The sequence below is a fragment of the Pipistrellus kuhlii genome, unplaced genomic scaffold (assembly GCF_014108245.1).
Source record: "Pipistrellus kuhlii isolate mPipKuh1 unplaced genomic scaffold, mPipKuh1.p scaffold_m20_p_21, whole genome shotgun sequence".
Lineage (NCBI taxonomy): Eukaryota > Metazoa > Chordata > Mammalia > Chiroptera > Vespertilionidae > Pipistrellus > Pipistrellus kuhlii.
Window position 1 is genome coordinate 5,220,251 of NW_023425520.1, and position 24,649 is coordinate 5,244,899.

The following is a 24,649-nucleotide window of genomic DNA, read 5'->3' on the forward strand; positions in this document are numbered from 1 at the left end:
TAATCTCCTCTTCACAGGTTTACTCACTGGAATGATGAGCCAACGTGGCCAGGTGGTAGCTTAAACTTTGTTTAATAGAACTATTTCTGTGTGTCCCGGTGGAGGAAGAAGGAGGTACTCCTTCTTCAGTAATGAAGGCCTTTAGTCCAGAGAAACTGAGAGTCATAAGGATTGGAAGCAAATATTTCAGCCATTACTAGATCTTTAGAGGTAAATGTTTAAAAAACCACGCTCTTTATACCTCTTGATTTCCACATCCATGAATATTATCAACAGGCAAAAATAGCACCATATGTTGGCCACTGAGTTAGAGCATAGATCACATTCTAGTGACATTATCCCAGCCCTGCAAGGGATAATGTAGGGCTGGGATAATGTCATCATGAATGAGTCTCATCATGAATGAGTCTCCAAAAGGCCATTCTACTACTCTATCAGAGTTTTAGGGTGATAGAAACATTGTAAGTCCAGTGACTTCTATGTCTATGGGCCCATTGCCATGCTTCACTGACTAGGTCAGAAGCTATGCTATTTAGATCATCATGACTGTGAATAAGGCATTTTATAAGTTCATGGACAGTGGTTTTGGCAGAAGTGTTACAAGCACGAAGGCAAATTCATCTCCAGAATAACTGTCTTCTTTCTAGAGAGAACAAAGTGTGCTCTTCTATGATGGAAGTGGTCCAATATAATCACCTGGTAGCTGGCCAGCAGGTAGTTGGCTAAATCTTTCTGGGAATGCAATAGTAAAAAATATTGTTGGTTTCTACTGTTGGCATGTTGGGCACTGTCACTAGATCAGCCTTAGTGAGTGTATTAGAGTTCTCCAGAGAAACAAACCAATTAGATATCTATTTAGGAAGATATTTATTTTTAAGAAATTGGTCATGCAATTTTGGAGACTGGGAAGTCCCACTATCTGCCATGTGCAAGATGGAGGTTAAGAAAAAACAATTGTTTATCTTTTTAAACTTAATTAAAATCAATTGCCAAGAGCAAAGAGGACAGGAGAAGATTGATGTGCCAGCTTCTACAATTAGGCAAAAGGGTCTGAATTCTTCCTTCCTTTACTTCTTTGTTCTAGGCCTGCCTCAAAGAATTGAATAATGCCCACTCAAACTAGTTCATCAAATTAAATGCTAATTTAATTCAGAAACATCTTCACAAACAAACCCAGAAATAATGTTTAGCTCAATGTCTGGATACCTCGTGATCCAGTTAAATTGACACATAATGAACCATCACAGTGAGTGGAAATCCATGCTGCTAAGTACAAGCATAATCTACATGATGCTGCCACAGCCACTTTAGCAGTTCATTGGGGAAGAAACCAATCAGAAAAGTGGCTGATTGATGTCCATCAAAGGATAGTTTTAGACATCTGATTAATAATGTCCTCTTCTGCTGGAGAGCATTTTTTTGGTGAGCATTTATATGGAACACAAATATCTCTACATTCTGCCCATTTGGGATGTTCTTTCCATATACCTCTTTCTAAGATCTCCTATGGAGAATTTTCTAATTGTGTCCCTTCTAAATGCCTGATGGTCCAGCTAAACTATTAATCACTTTCCATGAATCGGATACTTCTGGCTATCCTTATAATTTCAGGATCTGCTTAAATATATCACTTCTATTTGGTTATGGAATGCTACTATGTAGACCTAGCTTTTTGGTTTTGTAGCTTAAACAATCTCAATAAATGATGGGCAGCTAAAGTCACAAGATAACTTTTGATTAAGCACTCTGTCTCTACCAGGGCCCAGTAGTGAGCCAGCATCTGTATCTTTAAAAAAAAAAAAGGGGGGGGGGGGCCTGGCTGGGAGTGTGGGCCAAAGTACCAAAGGGACAGGTTTGATTCTGTCAGGGCCACTTACTATCCTGGCTGTGTGCAGGGGGCAACCAATCAATGTGTTTCTCTCATATCAATATTTCTTTCTCTCTCCCCACTCCCTGCCTCTCTTATACTCTCTCTAAAATCAATAGAAAAAAATATCCTCAAGTAAGGATTAACAAAACAAAACAAAAACAAGTATAATTTTGCTCTAAAATCCTAAAGACCTGCATTCTCCTAGAGATTCTCGCTAAAGGCTCCTTGCAGGGTGCCTGTCTGCCTCAGATGTTTCAAGCACTGTCATAGGTGGATCATACAGCCTGTTTGACAGGGCAGCTGGCCGACAGCCTTGCGCATGTTGCAGCCTCTTCTTAATCTGTCCCCCACTCACTCGGTATGTTGGCTAATAAAACATTGTTCTGAGTTTAGGCTAATGGACGAAACTGGAGTTTTAAAAATTCAGCAGGTTATATAGAAACCTATGAAGCCTTTAGAAAAATAGCTAGTCAGCTTTTTCCTGGCCAATAACTTGCTCACATTGCTTTTTCTGATCACTTTGAGGATTATTTTATAATTTCTTTTCTTTTCTTTTTTTTAGTTTTCTATCAACCAAAAAGCTTAGAGTATTTTTAAAGATTTCAGATAAACTTTATTTTTAGAAAAAAATATCTATTTTTACCGAAAAGAAGTAAAGACAGTATAGAGAGTTCCCATACACTCCACATGCATTTTCTCTATTATTAATATATTTTACTAGTATAGTATTTTTGTCACAATTAGTGAACCAATATTTATATATTATTATTAACTAATGTCCCTTTTATAATTTTATAATATTTTTGTAGTTTTTAACCTAATGTCCTTTTTTATAATTTTTAATATTTCCATAGTTTTTTGCCTAATGCCCCCCCTTTTTTAAAATAATTTTATAATATTTCCTTAGTTCTTAACCTAATGTTCCTTTTTGTTTATTTGTATAAAGACCCCATCCAGGAAACCACATTACATTTAGTTGTCATGTGCCCTTTGGCTCCTCTTGTCTTAGACATTTATTTTTGATAACCTTGAAAGTTTTAAAGTTATTGCTCAGGTATTTGGTAGAATATCCTTCAAAGGGATTTGTCTGATATCTTTCTCATGCATTGATTGGGGTTATGTGTTCTTGGGGGGAAAACCATAGAGGTAAAATGCCATTCTCATCTCATCTTCTGAAGGGTACATACTATCAACATGACATCACTCTATAGCTTAACCTTGATCACCTGGCTGAGGCAGTGCTTTTCAGGTTTCTCCACTATAAAGTTACTCCTTTTCTCCACTGTAAAGTTACTCCTTTACCCCTTCCCAGTCAGTACCATTGGGGTGGAAGTCACTATGAAAAGCCCACACTTAAAGTGTGGAGAGTTTTACTCCCCACTCAGGTGAAGTATCTACATGAATTATTTGGAATTCTAAATGAGAAACTTTTCTCTTTCCCTTAATTGTGATTTATTCAGTATTTTATTGAAAAAGTATGTGTTCATAATTATTTATTTTGTATTTTGTTATAATATGACTAGTGGCCCTGTGCACAAAATTCATGCACAGGGGGAGTGTTCCTCAGCCCAGCCTACACCCTCTCCAATCTGGGACCTTTTAGGGGATGTCATCCCTCTTGCAATGTAGGATTGCTGACTCCTAACCATTCACCTGCCTCCTTGCCTGATCGCCCCTAACCACTCTGCCTGCCAGCCTGCTCATCCTCAACTGCCCCCCCCCCCACTGGCCTGCTCACCCCCAACTGCTCCTATTGCCAGCCTGATTGCCCTCAAATGCTCCCCTCCCCCACCTGCTCACCTCCAACTGCCCCCACTTGCCAGCCTGCTCAATCCTAACCACCTCTGCCTCAGCCCTGCTACCATGGCTTTGTCTCTAGAAGGATATTGGGAATGTCTCCTGGTCTAATTAGCATATTACTCTTTTATTAGTATAGATACTGTATTTTATTGTTCATATTGTTCTATCTTTGACAATTTTAGTTGGCCTCTGGGTTCCTTGGGCAAAGCACAATTATTGGGTTTTTTTTTTTGTTTTTTTTTTTAAGGGTATTTCCTTACTTTCTGTCACTACAAGAGATTCCAGGATCATCTTGTATATTTCGTGAAACAGTCCAAGTATTAGCTATTGCTCCAAAGGATCCATGGTTCCTGTTATTGGAGCATGGTATTAGAACGCAAGATCTGGGTGCTAGGTGTGCTCAATGTTTCTGTGGTGTCATTGTTTCTAGGCTCTCACAGCTGACAGAGCAAGAAAATACATTTCTTTAAACTAAACTGTATATGCACATATATCTATATATGCAACCATCTATAGCAATATTAAGGTAAATATGAGTTTACACTAATGAACTCTAATCCATTACCACATGGATTATTACCCTTGCTTTTCTGCAAACTCCCACTCCAAATATGAGAAACCTGACTTCCATTATCTGTCATACATTTCCCTATTTTATTCTATTCCAGCCTATATGTGTTATCGACTGAATTATTTTGTCCCCTTGAAATTTATATGTGGGAACCCCAACCCCTAATGTGACTGTATTTGAAAATAAGGACCTTAAGGAGATAATTAAGGTTAAATGAAGTCCTAAGGTTGATCCTAATCCAAGATTGGACTCTTTTTATAAGAATGGGGAGAGATTCCCTCCTCCACTCCCCACATCTTTCTTGCTCTCTTTCTCTCTATGCACACATGCAGAGAAGAAGCCATGTGAGTACATAAGGAGATGGTGGCCAGACAGACCTCACCAGAACCCAGCCCTGAGGACATCTTGACCTTTGACTTCTAGTGTCCAGAAATGTGAAAAAAACAGCTTGCTGTTTTGTAAGCCACAAAGTCTGTGATATTTTGTTATGGCAGCCTAAGCAGACTAATACACGTATAGTGGTTTCAAAATTGTTCACCATACATGTATTTCCTCAGGACACAACTTTATCAGCTAAAGTGCTGTGCTTAGGCACACCTTATTTGCTTTAGTCTTATAGTTGTTATGTGGGTCAACAGTTTCCCTCCCTACTCTCTTCAATGCAGTGATTTTATACATTTATTAGATTCTCTTGTCACAGTCCACATTCCATCCTAGGATTCTTCAACATCCAACGTTGGTATATGTATTAAGGTTTTATTCTTTATGCTGTCAAATATAACAGAGTTTGACCCAGGCATAGTGTCAGGTAGCATAGCCACGATTGTGGTATCAGACAGATGGTGTCACTTCCTTGAAAAATCCCCTGTGCTCTGCCTAGTCATGAACTTCTGGCAACCTCAGATCTGTTAACTGTCTCTATGGTTTGCCTTTTTCAGAATGTCATAAATTGGTCCTGCAGTTTTCAGTCTACTTTATTTCCCTTAGCAATATGAATTTAAGAATCGTCTGTGACTTTGCAGGCTTCATAGTGTGATAACCACATTTTCTAGTTTCTGTATTTGCTGCTTTGACATCTTGAGGCCTTACTGATATTTGGTGAGTTTGCCTCTCCCAGGGTTAGGTAATTCCTGACAGATCTGAGGTTGCCAGACCTATACCACACCTTTCATATGCAAAGTTACAAAGGTAGAGCTCATACTCCTAACTGCCTACTGTGATGAACTCTTATATTTCAGGCCACTACCTCTTGCCCCAATCACTCAGGGTCAGGCACTAGATAACTAGGGACAGCCTGACATCCCAGAGTGACCTGAAATTATTCAAACTAGCTAACCCTTAACCTACATAGCCTGCTTACCCTGCCTTGTGTGCCCCTAGTGGTCAGCACACATTATAGTGACCTGTTGTTTGACTGTTCCACCTTTTGGTCGATTTGTATATTAGTCTTTTATTATATAGGATTTGCACAACTCATCAAGTAATATAATGCAATTTGAAACTAGACCTGAATAAGTTGTAAATATATATATTGCAAGCTCAATGGTAACTTTTCAAATTTTTAAAAAGAAATATAATTGGTATAGTAATAGAGAAGACAAAATAGAACCATATAATGCTCAACTAAAACCAGAGAAGGCAAAAAAGAAAGACAAAAAAGAAAATAAAAGACAATAAAGGAAATAAAAACAAACAATATAAGTATTACCCAAATATATAAAAAATCACTTTAAATGTTAAAGGTCTAAACGTATAAATTAAAGGACAGATATTGTCATAGGGAATAAAAAATAACAACACCCAGTGTATGTTGTGTATAACACACCTATTTTAAATACATGATTATTTGATTTTTGTAATAACACTGGAATGAACATAGGGATACACATTTTCTTTTGAATTAGTGTTTCAAGTTTCTTTGGGTCAATTCTGAGAAATGGAATTGCTGGGTCATAAGCAATTCCATGTCTAATTTTTTGAAGCAATGTCATATTGCTTTCCTCCGTGGCTGCACCAGGCTGCATTCCCACCAACAGTGCACAAGGGTTCCCTTTTCTCCACATCCTCAGGAACACATTTTTGTTAATTTCTTGATGATGACCATTCTGACAGATGTAAACTGATATCTCATAGTGGTTTTAATTTGCATTTCTCTCATTATTAGTGACATTGAGCATCTTTTCATATGTCTATTGGTCATCTGTATGTCCTCTTTGGAGAGGTGTCTATTCAGGTCCTTTACCTAATTTTTAATTAGATTGGGGGGGTTGGTGTTGAGTTTTATGTACAGATGATGTGTTGTAGAATTGTGCACCTGGAACTAGTGTCACCCTAATAAATTCAATAGAAGGGGAAAAAATAAAATGATTGTGTAGATAAAATAAGCAATAAAAAAACAAAGAGATAATCATTTGAAAAGTAAAGGTATGAAGAAAGTTATACCATGCTAACAATAATCAAAAGACATCAAGAATAATTATATTACTATCAGATAAAGCAGCCTTTAGAACAAGGAAAGCCATCAATGTATTCCAGAGGTTCAAGAGGAAAAAGGGAGGGAATGAGTCGGTGGGGCACAGGGGATTCTAGGGGCTGTGGCACTGGTCTGTATGACAATGTAATGTGGATACATGACATTATTCATTTGTCAGAGCTCACAGAACTATGAGACACAAAGGGTGAACTCTAATGTAGACTGTGGGCTTTTGTTGACAATGATGTGACAATATTAGTCCATCAATTGTCACTCAGATGCACCACATTAATACAAGGTAGTAATAAGGGGCACTTTATAGGGGAGTCAAAGGCATATATGTGAACTCTGTACTCCAGACTGTAATCGGCCTCCTACCTGCCCCAGTGCCTGTAGACATGAAGCCACTTTCTATTTCAGAGCAGTTAGGGGAAACTTGTTTTCTAGAACCCTTATTCTCCCCTCCCCCAGCCCAACTGGTCTTCCTGGGTTGCTGGGTATCTGTTTACGTTAGTGACGGAACCCTTGGAGGGTTCTGAGTGGCCAATTGTGGCCCACAAGACACTGGCACTTGGAGGCAGAGCTGTGAGCCCTATCAGCCCTGGAGACCTGCTGTCTGCCACCGCATCCACCTCCCAGCGGGTCCCGGAGCTCCTGTGCTCTGCTCTGCTGGAGACTTCGGAGAGCTGGAGACATGTCCCGGGTCTCCGTTTCTTTCCCGGGGAGATCCCGGTCTGAGCTGTGTGCAGGTGTCTTTGGTCGTAAGGAGATGGCACACTTCAGGAATGTGAGGGCACTACACTGAAGGTGTTTTGCCCCAATGAAGTCTGTGGGAGACATCGTGAGAATATTGAACCCATGACATGTGCCCAGGACTCCCTCAGGTTGCCTGCTGTGGAGGCCAGGCTTTGTGCTCAGACCTGAGCACATTGTCACTTCAGGACAAGGTCCACTCTGCAAATGCATGGAAGAGCCGGTCTCCTAAACTTTCCCAGCTGACCTGAAAAGCCAACTCAAAAACGTCTGAGATTCATGAACACTTTAGAAGAAAACAATGAGTGATTTAATGAAACATTCATTTTTCAGAAAGTCTACAACTGCTCCACTAATATGAGGTGGTTAGTGAGTCCAGGAAAAGGAGCAGGAGAAAGACAGGCTGTGGCAGCTGAACACAGAAGCAGAGCAGGTTCTGAAGGATAAAATCAGCCAATTAATATCAAAGGCTGAAAAACTGCCACAGGTCATCCCTTTGCCTGATTTCCTTAGAAGTCACCTACGTCACATGAAGTGGCAGGTCCAATGAAACAGGGAAGCAGAAAATTGTGATCACCCTGTTCTTTGGTTGCAAGTTGATCTGCAGGGTGTCCCCGGTAATGCAGTCTTCAATGTGTCCCTTCAAAGTCCCGAAGAGGAAGAACACAAAATAGCCAGACAATTGTGGGAAGAAAAGCAAGTGAATGAAGAGCTCCGGGACATATAACCAATCTCCAATTTGAGGAAGCTTCTGTGCAGCATGAAAATTCAAACCTAGAAAGTGAGACTCAGCATCAGAAGCTGAAGCTTCAAATTCTGCCCGAGTCATATGAAGATCACTTAACACAATTTCAGAAAAAACTGGAGAGGAAATGAGCAGCTTAGAAATGGACAAGAAACATCTCAATGTGTCTGTAGATACATGCACTCCGCTTATCAGATTTGCAACTTACAGGAAGATGGCAGAAGACCTGGGCAAAGAACTGGAGAGAACCACTTCCTACCAAGGGAAAAAAGATTGTCTTCCATGCAAAAGGGCTTAAGAAAGCTGGAACACAGCCATGTGGGTTGGGAGAAAGCTCATGGAGGTGAGGAAAGAAAATGATCGCAACAGGCAAATGCTGGCCAAGGTCAAGTCCAAGGTCCAGCCTTTCCCAAGTGGCCCTGTTGCTCCACCCACAGCCCACAGAGACCCAGAAGAGTCAGGGGATTCCATGGGTCACTAGGACACCCAGGAAGGAGGAGGGTATTGTAGAAAGAGCTCAAGAATCCAGGGTCACCTGAAGGTTTGACTCAGTTTCTACGGAAGCTGGGTCCTGGACACACACAATCATGGCATTGTATTTGCATTGTTTGCTCTTTGTAATAATAGTAGTAATAATAATTTAATTACTCCCTTTTTAGTTTAGCTACAGTTATTTAATTGGTGCTACAGTTCCTCCTATTCAAATAGTCATAATATTATAATTTTAAGTTAGTATTTTAAAATAAATACCCATTGAACTGCCTTTGCACCTTTGTCAGAGTACTTACCTCTATTTGTGTGGGCCTATGTCTGCTCTCTTTATTCTATTTTATTGATTTACTAGAGGCCCGATGCAAGAAATTTGTGCAAGAGTAGGTCTTCCTTTCCCCAGCTGCTGGTAGCACTTCCCTCTGGCAACCAGAACCTGGGCTTCTCTCTGGCCACCAGCTGGCTCCTGGGACCCAAGCTTCATCCGGAAGGTCATCTGGAAGGACATCCAGTCTAATTAGCATATTATGTTTTTATTATATAAGAGATTTCTATTTTTATTTTTAAAATTTTTAAAAATATATTTTATTGATTTTTTTACAGAGAGGAAGGGAGAGAGATAGAGAGCTAGAAACATCAATGAGAGAGAAACATGGATGAGAAAGAAACAGCTGCCTCTTGCACACCCCCTACCAGGGATGTGCCCGCAACCAATGTACATGCCCTTGACCAGAATCGAACCCGGGACCCTTCAGTCCCCAGGCCGACGCTCTTCCACTGAGCCAAACCGGTTTCGGCTATAAGATATTTCTAGTCTCTTGCCAATAGTGTCTTTATTATTTTTAATATATATATTATTTTTAAATTATGGTTAACATAATATTAATTAGTTTCTGGTGTATCATATTGTATTATTGTAGCTTCCTGGTAACTTTTGAAATAGGATAGTTTGTGTCCTTAAACTTTATTCTTTTTCAGAATTGTGCTGTATTCTATATATTTTGTTTTATATCTGACTTTAAAATTAATGTTGATATCTATAATATAGTTTGCTAGATTTGAGATTGTGTTGAATCTATAGATCAAGTTAAGAAAAATTGATATCCTAATATTGTCCAGGCTATCATTCTGCAAGCATATAACAGCTCTTCATTTATTTAGATCTTTCTTCTTGATATTCTAATTTTTTAAATTCTTTTTTTTCTTCTCACATTTCAGGTGAGGAAGTTTATGCTGACCTATCTCTAAGCTCACTAATTTTTTCCTATGGTGGATCCTGTATATCAGTGAGTTTGTCAGAGATGTTTTTCATTTAGGTGGAGGTTTAGTGATGCTTAGTATTTCCTTTAGTTCTTTTTAACAGCTTCCATTTCATTTGTTGCTTATCAGTTCCTGCACATGGTCAATATTTATTACAGTTACTTTAAATTCTCTTTCTGATAATCCCAGAAGCTGAGTCCTATCTGAATCTGATTATGATGCATGCACTTTCTCTTTAGCTTGTGTTTTTCTCTTACCTTTTACCATGTTTTCTAATTTTTTATTGTAAGCTAGATAATTTTTTGAATAATATAAACTGAGGTAAATAGGCCTCCTGTGTGAACTTTTAAGTTAATCTGGGTAGATGTTAGGATGTGTTTAATATTTTCTCTAGTTATTGGTGCTAGGGTCTTCAAATTCCTATTGTGTCTTCATGTCTCTCTCTTTTCTTTTGTTTTATTTTTAAAAATACTATCCTATATAATAAAAGGCTAATATACAAATAGACTGAATGGTTGAACCAGAACAACCGAACAACCAAACAACTGGTTGCTATGATGCGTGCACTGACCACCAGGGGGCATGTGCAGAACATGGTGGGCATTGGCCGCAGCAAGATGGTAGAGCAGGTGAGCAGGGGTGCCTGACCAAAGTGGGTCATCAGTTGCTGTCATCAGGGTTAGCCTCTGATGGTTACTGAAAATTCTTTGCTCCCAAGTGCCACAGTCCCACTTGGCACTTGCACCTACTGCCAGTACCAGCCCTACTTGCACCTGCTATCAGTGCTGGAACTGCTGCTTGCACCCACTGCCAACACTGGCCCCTCTTGCACCCACTGCCAGTGCCTCTTGCACCTGCTGCTGGTCCCAATCACTTGGCACCATCAGCAGGTGTGAGCAGTGGCTGCTGCCCCAATAGCTCCTCAGGAGCAGGTGGAGGTGGAGATGTGGCAGCTGCCAGCTCTGCACCCCTGAGGGCTTCTCCACCTCTCCCAGCTCCTGAGGGGCGATTAGGGCAGCAGCCGCAGCTCGCACCTGCTGATGGCACCAGCCCCACTCACACCCGCAGCTGGTGCCAGCCCCAATTGCTCCACACCATCAGCGAGTGCGAGCGGAGCTGGCACCATCAGCATGTGGGAGTGGCAGTGGTGGAAGCAGGGCAACTGGCAAACGGGGGACCAGGAGCCTTGGTGGGAATGGCCAGGAGAAGGCGTAGAGGAGGGGAGGAGACCTGCTCCTGTGCCTACTGCAGCCTCTCAGCCCACAGTTCCTCTCAAGGTGCACAAATTCATGCACCCCTAGTCTTAGATAAAGTCTATGTCCTATTGCTCTTTAAGCTATATTATGCTCTTATCCTACCTTTATTAGACTAGAGACTCCTTGGTGTTGTATAGGTATAGGGGAGGAGAAGCATCCTACAATCATATGATTAAATCCTAGTCTTTTAGTTGGATTGTATCCTTGGACTGTGACCTTCACAAGTGTTTCTTAGTTTCCTCCTCTTCAGGTTAGATAGGAAGTCTAGAGGGGGCTTGAGTCAGAGAATGACTTACTCTACATGGGACCAGGCTCTGGTAAACCTTTTATTCTGGAGAATAGGCCCTGGATATATTTCCCAATTTAATTCCTTCCTGACCCATGACTGAGCCATATTTTTTTGGATGTTCACAATGAGAACCTTGTGTATTTCTTGGAAATAAAGCCCAGGGAAGTTTGGTTTCCCAGAGTTTCTATCTTGCATGCTTGTCTACATTCAGCTTCCAGGAATTTATCAAAGTTGTCATTTAAGTGTTCTTATCAGTTTATGCCTCCTGAGGCTTCTGCTTAGGGTAAGTGGATATCAAATATAAGAGATGCAAGTCTCCCGTCTCTTCAGATTTTATGGTGACAGCTTGCCACAAAACTTATCTTATGCACCAAATAAAATACATTAGTTAGCAATTTGTTCACCTTTTAATTTTATAAGAATGGGAGTGACAGACAATCTCTAAGCTCTTTGCATGCCATAGGTAAAAATGGAAGTCTTGGTCATATAGGTTTAATTGCTCCCATTTTAATTGCTTTTGATATTAAATTGTAGTGGTGAGTAAATGTGCTTTTATTCCTTAAGGACTATCATCTATCCTAAGAAATAAGAGTCACTCTACAGTATTATTTTTTACTAGATTATTTTTTACTATTTCATTTGATTTAATGATTTTTAGTAAAAAAAAAAAAAAAAAAAAAAAAAAAAAAAAAGCTACTGCTTCCCTCCCACAGCCCCCGAAATGACATACTTAGCCCTTACCTTTCTTTGAACTGAGGTACTTATATTCAAGATGTTTTCCAAGTTGTTAAAAATCTTCATCCCACAATTGACATGCTTGTCTAGTTTGGATATAACTCTGGGACATGGCTTCACATTTTGGTAACTAAGTAAAGTGGTTTTTCCATAAAGTTTATTTTTTTATCTCATAAAAGTTAAATTTGCTGAGAAATAGAGGAAAAAGAGGCCAGAAGAACTAAATCTAAAAACTTATCAAAGTTATGATGGGAACACTTGAAACTTTTTATCCCTGTGGCAAATCATACATACTGTAAGTGTCTTTATGAAATGGAATTACTGCCTACCAGATCATAACATTACATGATATAATTTCCCTCTACTACAGAATTTCCTATGACTCACAGATATGAACTACCTTGTGTTTAACTTCTTTTTCTAATACAAGCCAAGAGCCAAATTAGTTATTAAGCTTTCAGGAAAATAAACCACATTGTCTTTGCTTTCATTATCTTTAAAACCACTAATTTAACTTGATGTTTCTTTCTTTCCAAATAAGACTTTCTTGCCAATTTTGATAAAAATCCAAAGCAATTGGCAGGCATTGATATTTCCTCCCTCCTCTGCATGTCTCATGAAAATGACCCACCAATATGGCTCTGTGTAATTTCCTTCTCCATCTTTGGAACCATTAATAACATTAGGACTGTTTTAAAAAGTAGACGTTTCACCTGCTTATCAGCTAGCTTGGCAACAATCGACCAGATAATATTTAATACTCAAACATCCTGGTTACAGGAACATTACTTCAATTATACCCTCAGTTGTGGAATATCAGACTTTTATCTGTATCTTTGATAGTACAATAATGATGGTTCTAATGTATTAAACACCTCCTCTAGAAATTTTCTTATATAATTTGCTCATTTAAATTTTGCTGTAATTTTAGAAATTAGAGCATTAACAGGGATGATATTCATCATGTTCACCCTCATATGACTAGATGAATTGGGCATCACTATCCCTTTTTAACGATAAGAAAACTAACTGTCTAGAGATTAATTACCTTACTCAAGATAGTCCAGCTAGACAGCAACAGAATTGAACTCTGAACTAGGTTGCTAAGCTGTGCAAAGTGAAGTCAAATCACTTCACTATGTAGGAGGCCAGCAGTTCCCAGTGGAGAGTGAGCATTTCATTTGGAATAGGAAGCATCAGTGCAATTTTTAGATACAGAGACTGAAAAAAATAACTTATATTCTTCTACCAGGGTATCAAAAGAAGTGCAACTAGTGATCAAAATAGAACAAGTTCCCATGACCAAGATGATGACTTTATATTTCTTGGATAAGAAGATATGTCAGCAAATTTCTTAGTAAAAAAATGTTACTGCATTGAGCATCTGCCCCCTTGTGGTCAGTGTGTGTCATAGCGACTGGTAGTTCTGTTGTTTGGTTGATTTGCATATTAGCATTTTATTATATAGGATAATAGACCTTTGGGAGATGCATTTTAACATTGTAATCAAACAGACAGTACTAAATAGGACAGCACCTTATCAGAGTATAGCAACCTCAATAATTCTCAATTATGTTCTTCTTTTCACCCCAAGTATTGTAGGCATAAAATATTAGATAAAAAAATGTTAAAGGCAGTCTTAGGGAAGAAAAGATGTCACAGGGATTAGAATCTACAAAAGGACATGGTGGTGAGAAATTCTAACTTCAATTTTTTAAAGTATAAGTGATGCATAAACTTACCAAGAACTAGATGTACCCTCTACCTAAGCTGACTAGACAGTGAGCGTGGACAACAGCTCTGTCAGTCACACTGCCTTCTGACTGCTGATTGGCAAAGGAGATGTCGTCATTGCAGACAAGGCAAAGAGCTCTAGTTTCTAGAAGTAATTGAGAATGTTCTGAAAGGGTCTGGGAAGCCTTATGATTTTTTTTAAAACATGAAGGAAGACACAATGTCCATGTCACATAATCTGTTTATTTTACCAAGCCATTAGAATCCAGACACTGCATTTTGGCAGAGGTAAGATAGATAAGAAAGGCAAATGAAATTCACTCATTTGAATATAGGAGAGATGGAGTGGGCATAGTAAGCATCAAGAATGACTGGTGTACAGATGACTGAGGGCAGGAGTTAGAAGAACCTGGTCTCCTTTACCTCCTCGGTGGCTCGTAGTAACCAGCCACAGCCAGAGAAAGGGAATTTGGGGGATGGAAGAAGAAGCAGTGCAAATGCTAAAGATGGAGAGAGGTGTGTTTGTAGCTGGCTATGGTGGCATGGTGGGAGGCTGCAAAGTGCAGTGAGCGAGGAGGAAAGCAGTAGGGCAAGGGAAACAGATAGCAGGGACCCTTGCCACTGGGGGAGTGTCCAGGCCAGCAGCAGTGCCCTCCACTGCCAGCACGTTAGAAATGCAAGATCTCAGGTCTTCTCCACCTATTAAGGCTCACACTGCATTTTAACAAGGTCCCCAGGCAATTCTTTGGCATAGTAAAGTTTAAGGACCATTGTGGATATAAGACTTTGATATTCACTTAGGGACAGTGGTTGGTTGTACACTGGTAGAAAGTGTTGGGGGTGTGTGTGTGTGTGTGTGTGTGTGTGTGTGTGTTTTAAGTAATAATACCTTTACCCACACTCAGATTCTTTTTTTAAAAAATATATTTTATTGATTTTGTACAGAGAGGAAGGGAGAGAGATAGAGAGTTAGAAACATTGATGAGAGAGAGTCATTGATCAGCTGCCTCTTGCACACCCCCTACTGGGGATATGCCCGCAACCAAGATACGTGGCCTTGACCGGAATCGAACCCGGGTCCCTTCAGTTCCCAAGCCAACACTCTATCCATTGAGCCAAACCAGTTTCGGCCACACTCAGAGATTCCCATTTAATTGGTTCAGGGTCAGACCCGAACATTGGTATTTAAAAATATTCCTAGGATTGCTAATGTGTAAGATTTGAGCATGACAGTTCCAAGTCCCATCATTTGATTTTTCTTTACAAAAGGTCATCCTCTCTGTTATGTTGAGAAAAGACTATCTATATTAATAAAAGAATGATATGCTAATTAGGGCGGATGTCTTCCGGATGAACATCCGGATATCCTTCCTGACAAAGCCGGGACACGGTCCTGGGGCGAGGAGGCCAAGCTGGGACCAGTCTCCCCCATGGACCTGGTCAGGGACCTGCCGGGGCCAGAGCGCTAACCGGCTGCTGGTAAGTGAGGCGCCACCTTGGCAGCGAGGAGCAGGGGGCAGGCCACAGGCTGGCGGCAAGCCTCTTGCCTTGGCCGGGCTCCAGCAGGCACACTGCGGCCCCAGAGCGTGTTCACTGCATAGGAAGAAAGGACTCTGTTCCAGGCGCGGGCTGGGGCAGTACCGACGCCCGACCCCCCACCTTTGTGTGCGGGCCCCTGTGGGCGGGCAGCCCCCCGTGGGCCGCACAGCCACCACCTGGCGCAGAGTCCCTCCGCCTTCTCAGGTGGTGCAGCTTCCGGCCTGGATCTGAATCACGGTTCCCTTGAGCAAGGTGTTTCCGTATGTGTGTGCTCGTACAGGTTCAGCGTTTTTTGTTTTGTTTTGTTGTTTTGTTTTGTTTTGTTTTTTACCCCAGAGATTGAAGGAATCGCCAGCGGTATCTTTCGTGTTTTTGAATCATCCTCTGTGCTTCTCTGATATTTTTGGTCGATAGTAGTTTCCCAGGTCATGGGAAGTCTTACTCTCCCCAGAGTGAGGAGCACCAGCCCAGGTCCTGATTGCAGGGGTGAGTTCCCGCAGGCTGCGGGATGATCCCCACGCATTAGCCACAGGAGACCAGTACCTTTGTTAGTGCTGTGTGTCCGGGTTTTCATTGGACAAATGCGCGGTGGTCCGGTGCGCCAGTGTAGCAAAATCTTGCAGGAGGAGAATTCTGTCTGGGTTTCCCCAAATTCCCTCAGCTCCCACTCACCCCTCTGCAAAGGTGCAGAACAAGTGAGGCCCCTTAAATAAAAATCAGAGGTCTCCAGCAATGGTGGGCCTCTCTCATCACAGGCATTTGTACTGGGTGGCATTTGAGTATTTATCCAGGCACCATGACAGAGAAACACAAGCTCAAGTCATGATCTCTGCCCATAAATAATTCACAATCTTATTAGAGCGAGTGGATGATAAAAGCGCAGTAATGACATCAGAATGTAAGGCAACCATACAGAGAGGAACAGAGGGAATTACTAGGGTGATTTTCTAACAATTAGTATAAAGTACATGTGCTATGAATTAAATAAAAATAAATGTGTGTAAGTAGCTGCGTCATGAGTATGGCATCCCTTCCTATTTTAAAGGAAGCTGAGTTCCATGTGAACTGTGTACTATGCTATGATATCTGAGGCACAGGACAAGTGAGGTCCTAAGTGTACTATGCTTTGATATTTGAGTCATTCTTTATTGTTCAATGTGATTTATTTCTGTATGCCTCAGTTTTGTAATAGTTAAATTACTAGAATAATACAACTTGCTATAAAATATTACTAGAAGATCAAATGATCAGGTGACATTTATTGTTATTTTCTATAAATGAAATCAATCTCTGGCATGCTAAAGTAATAGGCATTATAGAAATATTCAGATAAGGAGACCTACAGGCTTGATTACAAGTGAGGTTTACTATCACAACCCAAATTTATTGCTTTAAAAAAAGCAGGGAGCCAACTAGAAACTGAACCAAATATAAGCCCTTGAAGGGCAAATGTAAATTGGATAAGCTTCGTTATTACAAGAGCAACAAGAAAAAATTCAGAGGCAAGAATGAGAAGCAGGCTGAATACAGTCTAAGTTGCTGCTAAAGAAAAAGAATGGTATACTATGAAAATACTTAATGCAGACTGTAAAGACATTTGTTCAAAGAGGATTTCCTAGAGTAGGTGGTATTTCTGTTATTTATTTTTAATGTGAAGACATTAGCTAGATAAGAAAAAGGTAAAGAGGTCCCGGATTGGAGAGGCTGCAGACTCCCCTCCCCCTCTGTTGTATGAATTTTGTGCACTGGGCCTCTAGTATGGGGGAAAGAGTGGAAGTAGTTAAGAATAAAATGGGCAAAAATCTAATTCATACCACTAGAGCACATGTGTCAAACACAAGGCCTGCGGGCCAAATCCGTCCCGCCAGGCCTTGCAATGTGGCCCGCACCGCGCTGTCATCACTGCACTCCACTGCGTTTCCATCACAATGACAGTTTCCATCACAATGGTTCAGTAAACCATTCGGCCCGCGATTTAGGCTGGATTTTAGATTTTGGCCCCTTCTCTGATTGAGTTCGACACCCCTACGACTAGAGGCCCAGTTGGGAGGAGGGGGGAGTCCCTCAGCCCAGCCTGTACCCTCTCCCAGTCCAGAACCGGACCCCCTTGGGGCATATCTCTGCCTGCCAGCTTAGGCCCAAATCCTTGGCTGATCCCCGAGAGGATCAGGCCTAAGCCAGCAGTCAGATATCTCTCTCATAGTCTGGGGCTCTCACAGTCCAGGACACCTCGCTCTTTATTCAAAATACATTTGCCCTCATTCTTGCACTCGCCAGCTGTGAGCCCAGCTTCTGGCTGAGCAGCACTCTCCTTATGGGAGGGCGTTGACCACCAGGGGGCAGTTCCTGCATTGAGCGTCTGCCCCCTGATGGTCAGTGTGTGTCATAGTGATCAATCATTCTACAGTTCAACCGATTTGCATATTAGGGTTTTATGATATAGGATTGGTTAGCAATTATATGAAAAAATTGTGACTTTACTGAGGACATCAGTAAAGATTTGAAAAACAATGGATTGGGGATTTCTCTTGTCATCTTAGAAAGGAAGATTACAATTGTAAAGATGTCCAGTCTGTTCTTATTAATATTTTAGTAGCCTGGTGCATGAAATTCATGCATGGCAGGAATTGTCCCTCAGTCCAGCCTTTACCTTCTTCAATCTGGGACCCTTTGGGGGATGTCTGACTGCTAGTTTAGGCCTGATCCCGCAGCACAGAATAAGGCCTAAACTGCCATTCGGACACTCCTCTCACAATCTGGGACTGTTGGCTCCTAACTGTTGGACCTGCCTGCCTGCCTAATTGCCCCTAATTGCTTTTGCCTGTCAGCCTGATTGCCCCCAACTGCTCCCCTGCTGGTTTGATTGCCCCTAATTACCTCTGCCAGCACTCAGGACCCAGAATTCCCTCTTCCAGCTGGCAGCAGGCACCCTGGACCCACGCTTTCCTCTCTCTGGCCGGCCACAGGCACCCAGGACCCAGGCCATCTTCACCTGGGCCGGCTGCAGCCGCAGGGCATGGTGGGCTCAGCCAGCCACAGGAGCTAGTGCCTGGGACTGCGGGGTGGGCGGCTTGTCCGGCTGGCTGCGGCCCTGGACCATGGGGCAGGCAGCTTCTCCACCTCCCAGGCCGCAGCAAGCCACAGGCTCTGGTGCCTGGGACTACCAGCAGGTGGCTTCACCCAGGCCTGGCTTTGTCAGGAAGGACATTCGGATGGTCATCAGGTGTAATTAGCATATTATCCTTTTATTAGTATAGATCATGGTGTGTTTTTTCTCGCCATCATTAACCTTAGTAACTGTCGCTTATGTATTAAAGCTCCACTCCTGCTAAGTCTAGAAGCAGCCTCAGAATCCTCACCATTCATCTTAAGTGTGATGCTCAGTAGATCAGAATTATTAATAATACCTGAGGTGAAGCCTCTTATTGCAGATGTATCCCAGAATGCCTGGCATCCTTTCTGCTTTCTGATCCAGCTAATAATACATTTCCTCTATAATGTTGATGGAGGTCATTTCCCTCCTTTCAGTTCTAGTAGTAGATTACCATCTACTACCTAAGAAGCAAAATTGACTGTCTCCATGTAGATTGCAAAATAAGATACTTTTCTCATCAATAAAATTTCATTTTTTCAGCTTGAGTGATTTTGTCAACCACGTACTGAGTTAATAAGTTTATAACAAATTGAGTGAATTATTGTTTCAGGTACTGTGCTGTATCATACACAGATTTCATTTTATCTTTGCAACACTTATACAGTAGGTACTATAATTACACAGATGAGAACACTGAGGTACAGAGAGATCAGGTAACTTGACCAATGAAACCTGAAAGTGCTGAGTCTCCTTTCAAATCCATTAGCCATGCCTTTTTTTTTTTTTAATATATATTTTATTAATTTTTCACAGAGAGGAAGAGAGAGGGATAGAGAGTCAGAAACATTGATGGGAGAGAATCATCAATCAGCTGCCTCTTGCACACCCCCTCCTGGGGATGTGCGGGCAACCAAGGTACATGCTCTTGACCGGAATTGAATCTGGGACCTTTCAGTCCGCAGGCCGACGCTCTATCCACTGAGCCAAACTGGTTTTGGCGAGCCATGCCCTTTAACCATTATACCCAACTCTGTATTGAGGAGCCTGCTCTTAATGGCTCACAAATTTTCAGGAATTTTGCAAGCTAGTTGTTAAACATGGTCATTAATAAAAATTAAATTATATAATTTTAAAAGTGAATAAATTACATTAAAATCAAAGGTAATACACATTCTAAATTCATCACTCCTCAGTTATTGACTACACTTTACTGTTCTGACTCTTGACATATTTATATCTTTTGGGTCTTTCTGGCGGAATATAATAGTGTATTACTGCATGTTTCTCCTCAGCTCTACATTTAGTGGCATCACATTAGCAGCCGAAATCAGCCATGGAGGGAGAATTTATGCCACAGAAATTGGCCGATACTATAAATCAGGGTTTTGTTTTGTTTTTTGTTTTGTTTTTTTCTTTTTCTTTTCCCCCAGCAGGGTTTTGTTTACTCAGATTGAGAGCCAGTTGTTAAACAGTTACCAGCAGAACTCTGACCACATTGGTAGGAGTGGTCTTGTCAAAATGTGTTATATTATGCAGATAAAAATCTATTTAAACAGACTTGATATAGATATTTTCAAAGATGGAAGAATTGTCCCTGTCAACGATTTTAGTTGATTCAGACAATCTTCACTGATTGTCATCATTGCAAAGTTTGCAGTCCCCACATGGATTGCTGGATATCATATGTCTTGCCCTGTCCCTGTCCCCTCCCTTTCTAGCCTTTGGTACCTTAAGGAGTCTAGTTTTCCATATGTATCAACCTTACCTACTTAAAAATGTAAGCTTTTAATATTGTTCTCTCTGTTTCTTATTCTTTAGAAGAAAAGTGGTCTTGGGTTGGGGCAGCAGAGAGAAATTCAGAAGGGGAATGTTGAAGTGATGACTGCAGTGGGAGAAGAGGGAACCTATCTCTCAGGCCATAGGCACTGGTGCCCTGGTCAGGAAGGATGTCCGGAGGGTCGTCCGCAAGATGTCCACCCTAATTAACATATTACCCTTTTATTAGCATAGACTCACCTTATTTAATTCTCATAAAAATTCCAAAAGATTTTGTTGAAATTTGATAAAATTTTTCTTATCCTCATTAAAGTAGGGACTTAGATTTTGATAAATACTGAAGTATAGAAAGTAGTGCTAAAAGATATTAAAACCTATCAACCTATAATAGTTATTTCAACAGATATATCAGTGGAGTTAAAGTAAAAAATTGAAAAACAGACAAAAGTTAATAGTTTCAAAAAGTAATATTGTAAATGAATCTTGTTGGTATTGGCCTTTGAGATGTCCCTATTCCTTATACATTTGGATAGGTTCAAATGGAAGAATGAAAGACATATATGTAGAAAAATTTCCATAAACCACAACTAGAATAAAAATCGTGCCTATGCATATATGTGTGTGAATGTATTTTTGATGTGCTTTAGGATTTTTAAAAGCATGATAAAGGCAGAAAGCATAAAGGAGAAAATGAATTTGCTTAGACAAAAACAACTTATACATGTTAAAAACAACCATGAAGAAATAAAAATGAAAATAAGGTCCTGTGGGATATATTTGTCTAGTGTGATATATAGATATGGTCTAATATATTATATACACACTAGAGGTCTGGTGCACAAAATTCATGCATGGGTGTCCCACAGCCAAGCCTGCACCGTCTCCAATCTGGGACCCTTTGAGGGATGTCCCACCAGAATTGGGCCTAAATGGGAAATTGGACATCCCTATCACATTCCAGGACTGCTGGCTCCCAACTGCTCGCCTGCCTGCTTACCTGATTTCCCCTAACTGCTTCTGGCTGCCAGTCTGATCACTACCTAACCATTCCCCTGACAGCCTGAATGACACCTAACTCCTCCCCTTCTGGCCTGATTGCCCTTATCTGCCCTCCCCTGATAGCCTGGTCACCCCCAACTGCCCTCACCTGCAGGCCTGGTCCCCTCCCAACTGCTCTCCTCTGTTGGCCTGATTTCCCACAACTTCCCTCCCCTCATCCCTGCCAGCCATCTTAAGGCATCTGCCTTGTGTCCACATGGGGGTGGCCATCTTGTGTGTTGGAGTGATGGTCAATTTGCTTATTACCTCTTTGTTATATAAGATACATATACGCCTTAATATTTATATATTTATATATGTTTTAAAAATATAGATATAGCAAAAACCAGGTTTGGCTCAGTGGATAGAGCATTGGTCTGCAAACTGAAAGGTCCCAGGTTCAATTCCGGTCTAGGGCATGTACATTGGTTGTGGGCACATCCCTGGTAGGGGTTGTGCAAGAGGCAGATGATAGATATTTCTCTCTCATTGATGTTTCTAGCTCTCTATCCCTCTCCCTCTCTGTAAAAAATCAATAAAATATATTTAAAATATATATATTGATATAGCCCTAGCTGGTTTGGCTCAGTGGATAGAGCATTGGCCTGTGGAATGAAAGGTCCCAGGCTCGATTCCAGTTAAGGGCACATGCCTTGGTAGTGGGCTTGATCCCCAGTAGGGAGTGTGCTGGAAGCAGATGATCAGTAATTCTCTCTCATCATTGGTGCTTCTATCTCTCTTTTCCTTCCTCTCTGAAATCAATAAAAATAAATGAATATATAGAGATATATGTCTATATATAGCATATTATCTATATCATGTTAAACCTAACAAAACAATCAATATAAATAATCAATATGATAAATATTTCAGTGGTATAATGTAAAAAGGTTAAGACAGAAAAATCATAAGAAAAACACAAATGGACAGTAAACATTCTAACATACATCTAATCTCATGTTTTCAAGAATTTAAGTTAAAAACATGATATATACCATTTTTGTGCCTGTTGAAGTGAAAAATATTTTAAAAATAATCTTATATTAAAATAATGATACTTAATCTGAGAAAAGATATAGCAAAATGGGCATTCTCATATTATTCTTTCCAAATAAGCCTACCTGTTAACACAAATAATAATTTTATGAGAATTTTTATTAAGATAATAATTAAAAGTTGTCCCCTGACATATTTTTACAGTATTTTTTAAATAATAAAAAATTTTATATTAAAGTACAAAATAAATAACATAACAATTCTACAACTGTTTGATGTTTAAATCATTTCAGATAAATCTGGATTTAAATATGATATAGATATTCTATAGTAAATATTCAGTCAATATGATTGAATATTGAAAGTATAAGTCTTATAAATTCATATTTGATGTGCAAATAGGCTCACCACAATCTATTAAGTAGAAAAATATTTGAAGATAATATGTTCAGCATGAATTAAAGATATATTTTCATAGGAAAAGAATAGAAATGTCAAAATTTTGGCAAGTCATTTTTGCATTATTACTGCTTGATATATCTGTATTTTCTAAATTTTCTATAATAACTATGTATTTAAATTTTTTTTAATGTTTGGAATAGTTTTAGATTTGCAGAAAAGCTGCAAAGATAGTAGAGTTCTCATATTTCCTTCCCCCGTTTCTCTTATTGTACATTTGTTAAAATTAAAATTTAGTATTTGTACATTACTATTACTAAACTATAGACTCTATTTGGATTTCATAAGATTATCAAATAATATTCTTAGTCTGTTGCAGGATCTAAGCCAGGACACCACATTGCATTTAGTGTATTACTTCTCTAAAGAGAAAAAGCCTCCAGAACTCATTAAAAAATGGCAACAACAACATAAAACCTCCTAATTGAGGAAAACGATAGCATTTGAGGAAAAAATTGGCTTTTCCTCGGCTTCCTATTGGCCAAGAAAAAAAAGGCAAAGATGATAGGAAACATAGGAATCAATTGTCTGATGCTGGCAGTCAGACATCCCCTGAGTGGTCCCAGATTGGAGAGGGTGCAGGCTGTGCACACTCCCTCTCCCCACAACCCCATGCACGAATTTCATGCACTAGGCCACTAGTGTATATAAATATTCTACTCACAATAGTTACTTAAAACGTGGGTGCTTTATTCTCTTTCTTGGTCCTGCTTCTTCCCTGAAAATTATGCCAGTGTTAATCTTAAATATACAATTATCATGAAGTCATTGTGTTTTGATGCAAGAAAAGAGCAAAATCAAAACCACAAACACCTCAGTATTTTCCCAACAGAAACAAATGAATCTTGAATTTTGAATGTTAACATAAAGCTGTGCCCTTTTGCATCATAGGATCTCAGAAAGGTTGAGTGAGCCCTAGCCACTTTGTCTTAGCAGACAGAGCATCAGCCCACAGACTGAAGGGTCCTACGTTCAATTCTGGTTAAGGGCACATACCTTGGTTGCAGGCTTAATCTCCTGCCCTGATTGGGAGGCAACCAATCAATGTTTCTTTCTCATCCATGTTTCTCTCTCACTGTCTTCTCCTCCTGCCTTCCATTCTCTAAAAATCAATGGAAAAAATGTCAACATCAACAACAAAGGTTGGGTGAAATCTTACTCTGACTCAATGCTTCTATCAAACAGAAATTTCACAACTAGTCACTCTGTAAATGCTTGGTGCTAATAACTCAGTTTCTAGATTCATTTGATTTGTCAGAAGTAAATGAATCTCATATGATTTTTAGCTATTCCAGGATAAAAGTCATTTTTCATCATTATACCTCTTGCCCTGATGTGTAACTCACATTTTTGCCTGCCAAACAATTACAAAAAAACAAAAATATGTTTATTTTCAAAATAAATCGAAACTACTTTAATTGAAAGAAGATAAAATATAAAACCATCAGATCTGCCAAAACCGGTTTGGCTCAGTGGATAGAGTGGACTGAAAGGTCCCAGGTTCGATTCCGGTCAAGGGCATGTACCTTGGTTGCTGGCATATCCCAGGTGGGGGGTATGCAGGAGGCAACTGATCAATGATTCTCTCTCATCGATGTTTCTAACTCTTTATCCCTCTCCTTTCCTTTCTGTAAAAAATCAATAAAATATATATTTTCAAAAACCCATCAGATCTAAGTACAAACTAACACTAATATGATGTAGTTATTAAGCTCTAAAAGAATGTTAAAGTGAAAAGAGAATTTGTTTAATTGAATTTTATTTGAGGTAAG

The 24,649-nt window shown here is 40.1% G+C and overlaps 1 long non-coding RNA gene across 1 annotated transcript; it reads right to left on the reverse strand.

Annotated features, from left to right (window-relative positions):
* Positions 1-3,690: 3,690 nt before the first annotated feature.
* LOC118726015 lies at positions 3,691-18,487 on the reverse strand. The gene is made up of 3 exons (XR_004990194.2): positions 18,404-18,487; positions 5,402-5,406; positions 3,691-3,725 (listed from the first exon to the last, which is right to left on the reverse strand). It is a non-coding gene; the product is annotated as an uncharacterized LOC118726015 (long non-coding RNA).
* Positions 18,488-24,649: the final 6,162 nt, after the last annotated feature.